The sequence below is a fragment of the Engystomops pustulosus genome, chromosome 1 (assembly GCF_040894005.1).
Source record: "Engystomops pustulosus chromosome 1, aEngPut4.maternal, whole genome shotgun sequence".
NCBI classification, from domain to species: Eukaryota; Metazoa; Chordata; class Amphibia; order Anura; family Leptodactylidae; genus Engystomops; species Engystomops pustulosus.
This window is the reverse complement of record NC_092411.1, coordinates 11,157,295-11,172,913: the sequence shown is the minus strand read 5'-3', so window position 1 is coordinate 11,172,913 and position 15,619 is coordinate 11,157,295. Positions and strand designations below refer to the sequence as shown.

At 46.4% G+C, this 15,619-nt stretch overlaps 1 protein-coding gene across 3 annotated transcripts in view; it reads right to left on the bottom strand.

Moving 5' to 3' along the window:
• The window catches only part of CTIF (cap binding complex dependent translation initiation factor), a 156,953-nt gene that overhangs the window by 138,800 nt on the left and 2,534 nt on the right, over nt 1-15,619 (bottom strand). For 2 of the 3 annotated variants that reach the window (XM_072133117.1, XM_072133127.1), the window contains exon 1: nt 15,055-15,192. The exons of the other annotated variant lie outside the window; for it this stretch is intronic. The gene's annotated coding sequence lies outside the window, so the exon portion shown is untranslated. Of the gene's footprint in view, nt 1-15,054; nt 15,193-15,619 lie in introns of those variants that run through there. 3 annotated transcript variants of the gene reach the window in all.

Sequence of the window (15,619 nt, the reverse complement as noted above, 5' to 3'; positions counted from 1 at the left end):
ATACAATGTCATCATTTAAAGGGAACCTCAAGCTGGGGTTACAGGAGTCGTCTGTAGTGGAAAGTAACAGGGGGCTGCGGGTACATGGATCTACAGGGTCTAAGACTCTCCATCCTGATTTCTAGCTGGGGGTCCGGAGTAGGGGAAATCCATTTCATACGCCCATATACACTAATAAGGTCAGACAACCTTTAACCTTTGTGGTGGTCGTCACCCAATAACAGCTGCAGTAATGTACATGACCAGTATATAACCAGGGCCCATGGGCATCTCTGCCGCCGACTGCCCAGAGGGATTAGGAGGAATTTATTAGAGGTAAAGCAGAGCGATTTGTTGAGTGAACGTCAGAACTAAAGTGCGCAGAGCGACCGCGATCACAGACAGGACATGGGATTCATTCCTAAACAAAGTGGTAACTACTCAGATTGGGGTGTGCCCGCCGCCGAGCCACAGCTACCACCTGCTGCCAATAACACAGGCCAGGAAACTATGAGCAGTCCTCAGCGTATAACTACTATCCCTCCACATACAGGAGAGTATTATAGTAGTTATATTCTTGTACATAGGAGGCTTTATTATAGTAGTTATATTCTTGTACATAGGGGGCAGTATTATAGTAGTTATATTCCTGTACATAGGGGCAGTATTATAGTAGTTATATTCCTGTACATAGGGGACAGTATTATAATAGTTATATTCTTGTACGTAGGGGGCAGTATTATAGTAGTTATATTCTTGTACATAGGGGGCAGTATTATAGTAGTTATATTCCTGTACATAGGGGGCAGTATTATAGTAGTTATATTCCTGTACATAGGGGCAGTATTATAGTAGTTATATTCCTGTACATAGGGGGCAGTATTATAGTAGTTATATTCCTGTACATAGGGGGTTATAGTAGTTATATTCTTGTGCATAGGGGGCAGTATTATAGTAGTTATATTCCTGTACATAGGGGGCAGTATTATAGTAGTTATATTCCTGTACATAGGGGGCAGTATTATAGTAGTTATATTCCTGTACATAGGGGGCAGTATTATAGTAGTTATATTCTTGTACATAGGGGGCAGTATTATAGTAGTTATATTCTTGTACATAGGGGGCAGTATTATAGTAGTTATATTCCTGTACATAGGAGCAGTATTATAGTAGTTATATTCCTGTACATAGGGAGCAGTATTATAGTAGTTATATTCTTGTACATAGGGAGCAGTATTATAGTAGTTATATTCTTGTACATAGGGGGCAGTATTATAGTAGTTATATTCCTGTACATAGGGGGCAGTATTATAGTAGTTATATTCTTGTACATAGGGGGCAGTATTATAGTAGTTATATTCTTGTACATAGGGGACAGTATTATAGTAGTTATATTCCTGTACATAGGGGGCAGTGTTATAGTAGTTATATTCTTGTACATAGGGAACAGTATTATAGTAGTTATATTCCTGTACATAGTGGGTAGTATTATAGTAGTTATATTCCTGTACATAGGGGCAGTATTATATTAGTTATATTCTTGTACATAGAGGACAGTATTATAGTAGTTATATTCCTGTACATAGGAGGCAGTATTATAGTAGTTATATTCTTGTACATAGGGGGCAGTATTATAGTAGTTATATTCTTGTACATAGGAGCAGTATTATAGTAGTTATATTCTTGTACATAGGGGGCAGTATTATAGTAGTTGTATTCCTGTACATAGGGGGCAGTATTATAGTAGTTATATTCTTGTACATAGGGGTAGTATTATAGTAGTTATATTCCTGTACATAGGGGCAGTATTATATTAGTTATATTCTTGTACATAGAGGACAGTATTATAGTAGTTATACTCTTGTACATAGGGGGCAGTATTATAGTAGTTATATTCTTGTACATAGGGGGCAGTATTATAGTAGTTATATTCCTGTACATAGGGGGCAGTATTATAGTAGTTATATTCCTGTACATAGGGGGCAGTATTATAGTAGTTATATTCTTGTACATAGGGGGCAGTATAATAGTAGTTATATTCTTGTACATAGGGAACAGTATTATAGTAGTTATATTCTTGTACATAGGGGGCAGTATTATAGTAGTTATATTCCTGTACATAGGGGCAGTATTATAGGAGTTATATTCTTGTACATAGGGAGCAGTATTATAGTAGTTATGTTCTTGTACATAGGGGGCAGTATTATAGTAGTTATATTCCTGTACATAGGGGCAGTATTATAGGAGTTATATTCTTGTACATAGGGGCAGTATTATAGGAGTTATATATGGTAGTACATAGCAGTATTATAGGAGGCAGTATACAGTTTACATACGAGGAAACCTGTTCCATCCCATCTCCAATAATTAGTAATAGTCAATGACTTATATTCTTTGTACAAAAAGTTCTGAGTTACATGTATGTGTTATTACAAAGAATACAATGTTGTCCGCACAATGCAGAATGGTATAATATGGGATAGACATAAATCAGTCTCAGTATTAGTGACATAAGAGCTGAATACCATTGTACAGCTCTGTGCGGGGAGTGTACACAGGGCAGGGGAGTGTATGATGTAGCAGAGCTCACTGTGTACAGTCGCTCCTCATACCAGGGACATTCTTGTGGTGGCTGGTGAATGGCGGCTTGTGCTGTCCTGAAGCGCTGGATTCCTCTCCTCAGTGATTGATGTCGGGCGGCCGCAGCTTCCTATTCTCTACCTGGTGCAGATAAGAGCTGAGGCTCCGTGTAACCGCACACTATCTCTGTGTAGCTGGGCCTCGCTCCAAACCCGACCACGGACAATGTCACAGTCCCAACAGGACTGGAGGCACGCGGATACCGCGCACAGTAACCGATAGGACAATGAGCAGGGAGACATGTAATACACGCTCTATAGGGACAGACAGAATTATAGCGGTATCAGTGACATACCAGTAACAGGGGCTTAACAGTACACGCAGAGGCCATGGGTATGGCTGACCACATGCCCTTCCATGCTGTAGCTTCACAGGCTATTACAATGTCCAGGATCCTCCCCCTCTTACTGTGTGATCTTACAGCAGGTAGAGGGGGTGGGGGTGCTGAGAGATTAGAGACCTCCTGACATTTCCCTGGTGATATGGGGTTTAATGATATCTAAGATCACAAGTCATCCTGATAAACAAGGAACATTTCCCTTCCATCTTCCTATATTCATTATCCATGGCCTCCTTCCTTCTCATATCAACTTTTATAATTATGCTCAAAAAACAGAAGGGCCGTGTGGGGAAGTTAGCAGAGCCCAAACGTGCTGTAGCTTTACAAGCTGTCACACTGTGCAGGATCGTACACTGCTAAGAAAGCAGGGGAGAAGGGAGACAGTGTAATAGCCTGTGAAGCTACAGCACGGAGAGGCTCTGGTAAAAAACCACCCTAGAGCCCTCCTGGCTCAATAGAATCATTATAAAAGTAGATTTTAGAAGGAAGGAGGCCATGGATAACAGATATAAGAGGATCCCACAGTCCCGGTGCCTGGATCTATGGGTAATGTCCCTGGTTTATCAGGATGGATTGTGATGGGAGATTTCCTTTTAGGATGATTGTGCTGCACATTGCATGGGACCAGCAGGTGCGGAGGTATTAGAGGAATTCCAGGTATGCGGATAGAGAACCCGGCAGCCAGGGCAGTCACCGGCACTGATCCATTGTCAGCCCGGCTGTCTCCTTAACCCCTTCATGACGACGCATCCTTCACTTTTGTATCAATTCTGCATCTCCCTGGTTACAGACTCCAAACAAAAGTGTTTAGTCTGATGCTGTAATCATAGATCTACTTTATTACGTGCCTTATTGTTAGCTCACGGTCTGTAGGTCAGAAATATTTAGAGAAAACGGACAGTAAAGAGGGCGATCCCCTTGTGATACAGATATATATATATGACAATGCGGCTGCTCGCTGCTGGAAACGATCAATACATCAGTCAGACGGCGCTCACATAATACAGCGGGACAGTCCGTTCCCTCTACTTCCTACAATACAAAGAACCATTAAACAAAACTAGGGGGAAAAAAAAACTAGGGAATTCTGGGAAATGGCAGAATTATGCATACAGCTCTGCAGCAGAACACAACACTTCTACTTTATAACCCACAACCTTGTCCACGTCTTCATTGCGTTTTCATCCTCATGGCAAATCATCAGTACCCACCGCCGTTCCTTAAACACTCTGTGCTGCTGTGGTCACAATGGAACAATTCAATGATTATAGACTGGTTACAATCGTGCCCAGATGGGATGAGCGAGAATTCACCATCAGATAGAAGACACATTGTTACACAAGGAGCCGGCTCTCTGGATGCCAAGTGAGAAGCCATGTAATAATTAGCCGTGTAAGTAGCCGTCTTAGCTCGGGAGGTTGCCTGGGAACAGACTGGAGATTACTGCTCAGCGCCCGGTGCCAAGGGTCTCGTGACGGAGAGAAGGGCTTAGTCTAGACAGATCGGAGGAAGTGCTAGAACCTCCACAAGACGCATCAGGGCCGACCTCCGAACCCCCACCATTAAAGAGGCTGCTGCACTGTTGCACCCAGAGAATTGTATCCTAAAGAGAGATGTATAATCAGACCTTTGTGTTTGTTGTTAGTAGCAGCAGGACTGTAAAATATGGATTTATATTCCTGGAGTACACTACAGACCTGTCCTCACACTGCTGTGCTATGTGCAGACATTGCTGGTCATTGACCCTGATTTGAAGGGTAATCGTACCTTTGGGTTTGTTGTTAGTAGCAGCAGGACTGTGATATTTGGATTCATATTCCAGGATTGCAGTTTGTCTAAGCGCACTGGGGGCCTGTCCTCACACTGCTGTGCTATGTACACTCTGCAGTGGACTGCTACTCAGCCCCTTCCCTCTATTTTGACCTATTCCATAGGAATAGGCACCTCTTATGCCAGTGGTGGTGGCACTCGGAGCCCTCACTGTGGGCACTAAGGACATTGCCACAGCATAAAGTTTGCCAAAAAGGATGGGAGGGAATCATAATTCAGGTTTCTCTTCCATCTTTAAATGGTATTGGTGTCCTATTGGGAGCTTTTGGCCGGACAGGGAGCAATAAGTTACTGCTTAAATTGCCAATTTCCGATGTGAGCCCCTTTATATCAACAACAATTAGGTCAGTGTAATGAGGAAGGGAAAGCTCATGATGCAGCAAAAGCTGAATGATGAAACAAGGAAGCAGAGCCGGCGGGCGGTACGAGACAGCGACGTCCAACAGGATCCCCCCTCCATATACCGAGGAGGACGGAAAAAAAAAAAAGCTGGCTGCAGAGAGCACAGAGCTCAGCAGTGTGAGGACACATCCCCCAGAGCGCAATCCTTGAATATAAATCAATTTTTCACATTTTCCTGCTGCTACTAACAAAATATCATTCCTCATCTCTCCGGAGACACCAACACTGGCTGCAGAGAGCACGGAGGTTAACAGCTCCTCACAGGGAGTGACCTTCTGGTCTAAGGTTATACCAATCATTCAGAATAGAGGGAAGGGGCTGATAAGCAATTCAATGGAGAGAGAGCGCTAAGAGCACAGCAGTGTGAGGACAAGCCCCCAGTGAAAATATACAATTCGGGAGCATAATTCCATATTTCACAGTTCTGCTGCTCCTAACAACATACACATAGGCCTGATTGACTCCAGGAACAATACCTAACACTGGCCGCAGTCTGGTGACCCCTGCTGACAGGTTCCCTTTAACCTGCAATTGACACCAACGAACTTACTCTCTCTCCAAATTTCCTAAACAGACTACAGCCGGAAGATCCGCATATGACGGAAGCAGAGAGCTGCACAAAGCCCTGAATCACATCGCTCCAACAAGGGCCGGCTGGCCAGCTGCCAGGATCGGGCCTCCAAACAATAGAAGACACTGGCGGGCTGTGTGCGGCCTAGCGCTGCCGGACCTCGCCTGTACAAAGCAGCCGGACTATTGTCTGCTCGCCTCATCCTACAAAGCCGTATTATTATAGCAGAAGTGATATCCTCACAGCAGTCCCAGGCTGGAGGCTACAGCGCAGAGTCACATCTGATATAGGAATGAGCTACAAAGTAATTGTACCAGCAATTGAGGAGTTAAAAAAACCTGATAAAATATTCCTAGAATATCAGATAGATGGGTGACCCAGCACATGTTATGGATGATACATGGTGCAGGGTCAGGAGGGGTCAGGATGTCTGCAGTGTAATAATATCACATGTTATGGATGATACATGGTGCAGGGTCAGGAGGGGCCGGGATGTCTGCAGTGTAATAATATCACATGTTATGGATGATACATGGTACAGGGTCAGGAGGGGCTGGGATGTCTGCAGTGTAATAATATCACATGTTATGGATGATACATGGTACAGGGTCAGGAGGGGCCGGGATGTCTGCAGTGTAATAATATCACATGCTATGGATGATACACGGTACAGGGTCAGGAGGGCCGGGATGTCTGCAGTGTAATAATATCACATGTTATGGATGATACACGGTACAGGGTCAGGAGAGGCCGGGATGTCTGCAGTGTAATACTATCACATGTTATGGCTGATACATGGTACAGGGTCAGGAGGGGCCAGAATGTCTGCAGTGTAATAATATCACATGTTATGGATGATACATGGTACAGGGTCAGGAGGGCCGGGATGTCTGCAGTGTAATAATATCACATGTTATGGATGATACATGGTACAGGGTCAGGAGGGGCCGGGATGTCTGCAGTGTAATAATATCACATGTTATGGATGAAACATGGTACAGGGTCAGGAGGGGCCGGGATGTCTGCAGCATGATAATATCACATGTTATGGATGATACATGGTACAGGGTCAGGAGGGGCTGGGATGTCTGCAGTGTAACAATATAATATGTTATGGATGATACATGGTACAGGGTCAGGAGGGGCCGGGATGTCTGTAGTGTAATAATATCACATGTTATGGATGATACATGGTACAGGGTCAGGAGGGGCCGGGATGTCTGCAGTGTAATAATATCACATGTTATGGATGATACATGGTACAGGGTCAGGAGGGATGTCTGCAGTGTAATAATATCACATGTTATGGATGATACATGGTACAGGGTCAGGAGGGGCTGGGATGTCTGCAGTGTAATAATATCACATGTTATGGATGATACATGGTACAGGGTCAGGAGGGGTCGGGATGTCTGCATTGTAACAATATCATATGTTATGGATGATACATGGTACAGGGTCAGGAGGGGCTGGGATGTCTGCAGTGTAATAATATCACATGTTATGGATGATACATGGTACAGGGTCAGGAGGGGTCGGGATGTCTGCATTGTAACAATATCATATGCTATGGATGATACATGGTACAGGGTCAGGAGGGATGTCTGCAGTGTAATAATATCACATGTTATGGATAACACCAAGATAAAGCATTAGAAATCTCACAATGTTACAATGTTTCCTTTGCGGTGCCAGGGGATCTCTGGGCTTGGTGCCTTTGCCCTCCAGATGTCACCACTAGACGGGCATCAGTGTGATGAGCCGGTGCGGGTGCAGACTGGTATTACACCAGACACATCAGGGCACGGCCGTCACATGTGCAGAGCTGAGCTGTGACAGCATCATTGTATGGACAAAGCCGGCAACTGGGCGGACACCCTCCAGCTCTAGTGCTTTGTGACAGATGCGGTGGCGTTCCCATGTGTCTGAGCCTGTAGGAGGAAGACTATACCACTACACAGCACTATCAGCCTGTATCCACTGCTCTCTGATTATAGGTGCTGAACCACAAGTACCAGCATGAAGAGAGACATAAGATGGTTAATAAAGTAACAAACAACACAGAACTTGTATCATGTGTGACGGATCTACACTACCCGATGATGATCCGAAGCTCCAGCCAATCAGAAGTCCTCAGATAATGGCATCCAAAAAAGTCACCGGATCAATACCAGGACACAGCGGATGTCACAGGGCACCGGAGAAATGTGCATTACACAGCACGAGCAGCTGTCCACACAGAGCCGCAGACACATGGCACATACTGGGGACCGACAGGAATGACAAACAAAGCCCCCCCCCAACAAAAAAACAAACAGTCTAACAATGATATTTATGTGTTACCTATATCCCCCATCCACTACTGTACAGCTGCACAAACCATCATCAAATAATGTTATAGTGACTCCAGAGCTACACTCACTATTCTGCTGCTGGTGCAGTCACTGTGTTCATACATGACATTACTTATCCTGTACTGATCCTGAGTTACATCCTGTATTATACCCCAGAGCTGCACTCACTATTCTGCTGCTGGTGCAGTCACTGTGTACATACATGACATTACTTATCCTGTACTGATCCTGAGTTACATCCTGTATTATACTCCAGAGCTGCACTCACTATTCTGCTGCTGGTGCAGTCACTGTGTACATACATGACATTACTTATCCTGTACTGATCCTGAGTTACATCCTGTATTATACTCCAGAGCTGCACTCACTATTCTGCTGCTGGTGCAGTCACTGTGTACATACATGACATTACTTATCCTGTACTGATCCTGAGTTACATCCTGTATTATACTCCAGAGCTGCACTCACTATTCTGCTGCTGGTGCAGTCACTGTGTACATACATGACATTACTTATCCTGTACTGATCCTGAGTTACATCCTGTATTATACTCCAGAGCTGCACTCACTATTCTGCTGCTGGTGCAGTCACTGTGTACATACATGACATTACTTATCCTGTACTGATCCTGAGTTACATCCTGTATTATACTCCAGAGCTGCACTCACTATTCTGCTGCTGGTGCAGTCACTGTGTTCATACATGACATTACTTATCCCATACTGATCCTGAGTTACATCCTGTATTATACTCCAGAGCTGCACTCACTATTCTGCTGCTGGTGCAGTCACTGTGTACATACATGACATTACTTATCCTATACTGATCCTGAGTTACATCCTGTATTATACCCCAGAGCTGTACTCACTAATCTGCTGCTGTTGCAGTCACTGTGTACATACATGACATTACTTATCCTGTACTGATCCTGAGTTACATCCTGTATTATATCCCAGAGCTGCACTCACTATTCTGCTGCTGGTGCAGTCACTGTGTACATACATGACATTACTTATCCTATACTGATCCTGAGTTACATCCTGTATTATACTCCAGAGCTGCACTCACTATTCTGCTGCTGGTGCAGTCACTATGTACATTACTTATCCTGTACTGATCCTGAGTTACATCCTGTATTATTCTCCAAAGCTGATATTTTCCAATAGTTTGTATTGCACCAAACCATATAAACCAGAAGAAAGTTTACAGATGTTCTTCCCCTATGATGCTGACTAAAGCATCGCTGTTATAATAGAATAGTAACATGTAATCTTACAGTCATATTTTTGCTTATGTTAGAAAGACCCAAGAATAGAATTGCAGGATCAGACTCCATTTGTCGCCCGTTACCATGAGATACACAGCAGAAATATAAACTAAGTAGAATTTTTTTTATTATTTCATTGTTTCTGCACTTTTATAGAATATCTTGTAGCGATTGTGGACACTGCTGTATAAGGCAACTACATCCGATGTCCCCATCCATCAGCCTCTACTTTACGAGGACAAGGCATCGGGAGGAGGATGAGAGTCACGCAGCTGTCCTTAACCTGAGCCCAATATCACCTTCCCAATATAAAAGCATCAAAGGCCTCAATAATACTGCGGGAGGTTCTCACCTGTAACTACAGCGAGACCTGCAATTACTGGAGAACAATGGCAGCCAAGCCCAGCGAGACCATGGATGAGGGCAGTCATCCAGCAGGACCATCATACAATCCTATGGACCTCAACAGAAGCCCCTAGTGGTAGATAGAAGTAATAAAATCTTCACAATCCAATTTGGGGGGGGGAGGGGGGTCCAACTGCTGGGACCCTATCAGGTCCAAAACATCTCATCACGTAGGAGCCTTTAAGAGGAACAGAACTTTACCTACATAGTTACAAACCGATGAAGTGGTGCAGAGATTATCGTTTTTTTATGCGAATTACCCTGCAAGTGCACTGGGGGCGGGTCCGATATTTCAATAGACAGAAACAGGCCTATTTGTGAGAAATTTTGGATGTAACACAAACTATGTTATGAATATTGAGGGTCAGGATAACACAATCACGTAATCCTGTATCTGGAGACCCCCAGCCTTGGGGGCATAACAGACCAACATTCTCAATCAGTGGGACCTCTGACCTATTGTATTCAGCATATATTATTATACAATATTTAAACGGTTCCCCTATTGTCCTGTTGGTTACAAAGTCTCCGTTTGGAATCCAGTCCTTATGACAGTTTAGAACAGATACAATTGTAGCAAATTCTCAGCAGTGACTCAGGATTTCACAGGAACAATCAGCAAATCCCATTATTCTCATTTCCAGATTATAGATTGTCTTCACAATGGGAATAACACATGATGACCTTGTGGGGATGAATCTATGGTGCTGCCCATTCATTCCTGCTCACTGCAACATAACCCAAGGATTTCACTATCACAGTCCTGTGTAATCGTCTGTAGTCAGAGATTTAAAGGGGAACATCCATAATATATGCTACGGAAGTCTAGGGGACTACAACATCTCCAGAACAAGGGTCCTCTGACCCCTAGAGACGCCCACTAGGTGGGGAATGAGGTCGTGTAAGGTGTGTGGATGGTTCAATTTAAGATTTTTGGAAATAACCAAGGTCATCAGGTGGATTAGAGGTGAGATGACCCCCCACCAGGAGCATAGCCAGAGGGGAGTGGCCACATATGTAGGTGCCTTAAGTGTCTGTTCAAGCACCAACAAGTCATAAGTAAATATAGGGTTAGGGCTGCAATATGAACCTTTGCCCCCATATGAGAAAACCTAGCTCCAGCCCAGCCCCCTACATTATACCATAAATGTCTGTCTTTATAATACTCCCTTAAAGCCCCCCGACTAGACAATGCACACACCTGGTTATATGAGGCCCTGGCAGGGAGCTGCTGGTCTCCAATTTCATGATTTCTGGGTGTTTCCTAAATTGGGACCCCTAGGTTTGTGTACATTGGGACCCCTAGACCCTAGAGGTGTTTACAGCAAACTCTGACATGGAGCAGTCGATGCTGAGACTGTGTAGGAACACATCCTATTGATATGGCAAATGGGAACATACAGTTGATTGGCTCATTTCCAGGAGGATTAACAGAGGGACAATGCACATTTGATAATTCAAAAAATAAATAAAAATGAAGAATTTTCTATCAAGCAGAGGCGAGATGCAGAATTAGCGAGCAGCACCTGCTATTTATTGGTCAATATTTCCAAACCTGGTACAGCCACATAGACTGGCATTTCTCTTGGCATTGGCAATAGACACATACTGTCCCTGGCAACATAATGGCAAAAAGAGGGGTGGTGTATGGAGACCCTGGGTATACCCCCAATATCCATCTTGTAGTGTAGGCAGTGCCATCATGGGACAGCTATGGCACCATCATTCGTGGACACTACAGCCAGTCTAGCGTTAGATGCCAATCTCCCTGTATATATTTAGCTCCTGTAACTATGTACACTGGTGGTTACATTCAGGGTGGCTGGGTGACAAGGAGTGCATGGCAGAGCACCCACTTACCCAGGACAAGCTAAATACTGGAAAATCTGATCATGTATGTGAGAGATAACAAAACCTAGATTTTCTAGGGGAGCTCCGGCATACGGTCAGGCCATGCAGCCTCCTGACACTGCTATCCCCATTACTCTCTGGAATGAGGGAGGGGGGAATTTGGGAGTTTAAAGTGACATTGGCTGCGTGTGGCTTGTTGTAAAAAATTCTTAAGGGAGGGAAAAATGAGGGGGTGGAGAGAAGCTGGCTGTGTGACCTGCTGAAGAGAATTCCTGAGGGAGGGGGGGAATGAGAGGGTTGAGGGAGACGCTGGCTATTTGTGACTCTGAAGAGAATTCCTGAGGGAGGGGCGTTGGCTGTGTATGACTTACTGAGGAGAATTCCAGATGAATGAGGGGGTTCAGAGAGATGCTGGGTTTTTGTGAATCACTTAAGAGAAATCAAGTCCCTTATTCACCTCTCCCTCAGGAATTCTCTTCAGAGTCGCACACAGCCAATATCTCTCTCAACTCGCTCCATTACAAGAGCGGCCGGATAAGCAGTGACAGCCTCAGAAGGCGGGGGTAGCCAGACTGTATCCTAAGAGTCATTAATGAACAAGGCACCTTGTGTGAGGTTTGTGGGGAAAGGCGGCAGTGGATGGTGACAGGTTCCCTGTAAAGGTGGATACAGGATGGAGGATTACCTTATAGTCATGAATGTATAACTGAAGAGTTTTAGAGAGGTTTCCATTACCCCATCTAAAAAATAAAGGATCTTGAGATGGGGGAGCTGAAAATCTCCTGCCCCCTAATAGGGAATAAGTATAATCAGGACTGAACCCTCATCAGTCTCCCTTGATGGTGCATACACCCCGGGGCGTCCAGTGAGGCCCATATATTCTGCATCTCCTGTGTTATTAGATGACAGGGACGAGGCTGTGACACATGACGTTCACATCCTGCAGACAATACATTTCCAGGGCAGCAGTTAGGACAACGCAACTACAACCACCATCATCCATCATCAACAACGCTATGTTGAAGCCCAATACTATTTCTATCAATTATCCATAACGATGAAGCTCGGAGCTCTGCATACAATGAATGGGTTGCTACAGCCGCTAATCACAGATCCTGCAGCCGGAGGGGACCACGCTCAGTCCCCAGGCCGGTGTATGGGTCAGAACCTCTATACGGGACAGAAGAGGAACATGGTTGCCAGCCTTCAGCGCCCAGACATGGACAATCGGATAAATCCGTGTGACCCCCCTGGTTTGGGATAAGTGACATTTTGGGAAATAGCTACGATGGGATAGAAGAGAACTGTGGTTATCCCCCTTCTCATCGTGTTAATGGTCCGTATAGCCCTTTAAATGAAGAATACAACAAAGTTACCTAGGACACTCAGAGCCAAGGCCATGACAAATGGGGGCACAGACAGGACCCCAAATCACCATATTCACACAATATCTCAGACAGTTACAGATTCCACCAGGATTGTACAATTAGCTGCCAGTCCCCAGGTGGGGGGCATCCACTACATTACTAGAGGATTTCTATTAGAGAGAACAATCCAATCACTGAGGCTGTGGGGACCCCCACTGATCACAAGAATAGGGGTCCCACTTATCCTAACTAATGGGGCATGAATCCCACCAACGCTCTACTATCTCCGTCACTCCCCTACACTGTGCATTCAGTAAGGGGGGGGTTACACTCAAAGTGCAGCTCCAAATATTAACAGGACCCCTATTCTCATAATCAGACTGTCAGACCACCACCAATCAGATTGTTTGTCATTTCCCAAATGAGTAGGACTCATTACCCCCTCCATACCCTCCCTTTGGGGCTGTAGAGATCTTAAAGTACAGCAGATCTGTCCCATTGTGTTACAGTCTCTCACTACTTTCATGATCTCTGCTTGCTGTCAGTGAATGAGATCATTGCAAGTTTTCAGCATAATAAAGTATCCGCAAAGTACATGAGATTTAGACAGATCTACTCCAAATGCTGCAGAGTGTCCCCGCAGATTTCTCCGCTTTTCACGTAAAATCTACATTAAATCCTCATCAAAACCTGCCACAAAATAACACACAGTATGTCTGCCCACATGATAAAACCCGCACAAATATCTTCCTTCTCAACCAAGCGCAGTTTTGTCACAATGTATCAGCGTTGGTAAAAACTTCTATGAATACATTCGCTGACACACTGTAACAGACCTCCAGTGCTGTGAACAGGACTAATTCAGAAAAAGTGAAGTGAGGGTTCAGAAGGCAGAAGATATTGGGCAGGGCATTGGGATCAAATGGTCTAAATTTCCAAGATTCTAAAAAGACAATTCCTGATCCAGTACCAGGGAAAGCTGGATGACAACCTCCATCAGAGCTTCAACAGCAATATTAGCCACCCAGCTTTCCCAGTAACTGACGAGAAGCAGATTAGAAACAGAGGATGAGGGGCTGCTGCCAGTAGATTGGGTGCCAGGAAGGATGGGCAATGTGCCCCGGGTGCCCCGGCTGTGCCCATATAGTACCAGAGCCCCGCGCAGGGGGGGTCCATATAGTACCAGAGCCCCGCGCAGGGGGGGTCCATATAGTACCAGAGCCCCGCGCAGGGGGGGTCCATATAGTACCAGAGCCCCGCGCAGGCGGCCCATATAGTACCGGACCACCCCAAAGCCGCGCAGGGGCTACCGGACCACCCCAAAGCCGCGCAGGGGCTACCGGACCACCCCAAAGCCGCGCAGGGGCTACCGGACCGCCCCAAAGCCGCGCAGGGGCTACCGGACCGCCCCAAAGCCGCGCAGGGGCTACCGGACCGCCCCAAAGCCGCGCAGGGGCTACCGGACCGCCCCAAAGCCGCGCAGGGGCTACCGGACCGCCCCAAAGCCGCGCAGGGGCTACCGGACCGCCCCAAAGCCGCGCAGGGGCTACCGGACCGCCCCAAAGCCGCGCAGGGGGTACCGGACCACCCCAAAGCCGCGCAGGGGCTACCGGACCACCCCAAAGCCGCGCAGGGGGTACCGGACAACCCCAAAGCCGCGCAGGGGGTACCGGACAACTCCAAAGCCGCGCAGGGGGTACCGGACCACCCCAAAGCCCCCAGAGCGCCTCCGCCTGCCACAATGTCCCTCAGATTGGTAACAGTATGACACAGGGGATCTGGGAGGACTAGAAGACGCCGTTCTGATGGGGATGAGGAGTGACAGGACACAGCCCTGAGACTGCAGCAAAGTTTCCTGGTGTCAGCAGTGGAGGCCCGGGCCGGGGCACAGGACACTGGCAGGTCAGAGGTCACACAGCTGCCACTCACACCCTGCTACACAATGGCCGCCAGCATCACCACGTCCACGTCCACACACAGGCCACGTCCACGCAGGCCCCAGGCCGGGGACTAGAGTGTGCGGGCCACCGGCACTGGCGGGCACCTACCTGGGCAGTGTCCCGTGTGCTCCCCCGGAAGAGCCGCCCGCCGCTCCTGACACTGGCCACAGCTCCAGCCTGACACAGGGAATGCAGGCACGTGACGTCAGCGCCCCGCCCCCGCCGCCGCGCACCACGTGGGGCCAGCACCGCCGCGGGACATGCCGGGAAATGTAGTCCCATCCCAAGGAGAAGCCAAAGGGGGCAGAGAATCCCCTGCTGACAACTCCGAAGCAGCCGGAGGAGGAGGCCGGGCCTGACCGCTGCTCTACAGCAAGATATGTCAGCAATGTGCGCAGGAATGACAGGCCCCGGGGCGACACAACTCTGCAAGCACCCGACCCGACAACCAAAGACACATGAAAAACTGCACAGAAATCTTTCTCAAAGCTAATCCACTCCTATTAGTTATGTAAATAAGTAGTGCATACATGATGTTTCTATAACTACATTCACATGTCCTTTTTAGACTACTGCAATGTATATGTCAAAAAATTGTCAAAAACCGGTCTTTTTTTTAAGCGTATACAACATTTTAGGCGCATACGTTTTGGTGCAATTTTTGTGTCATCTT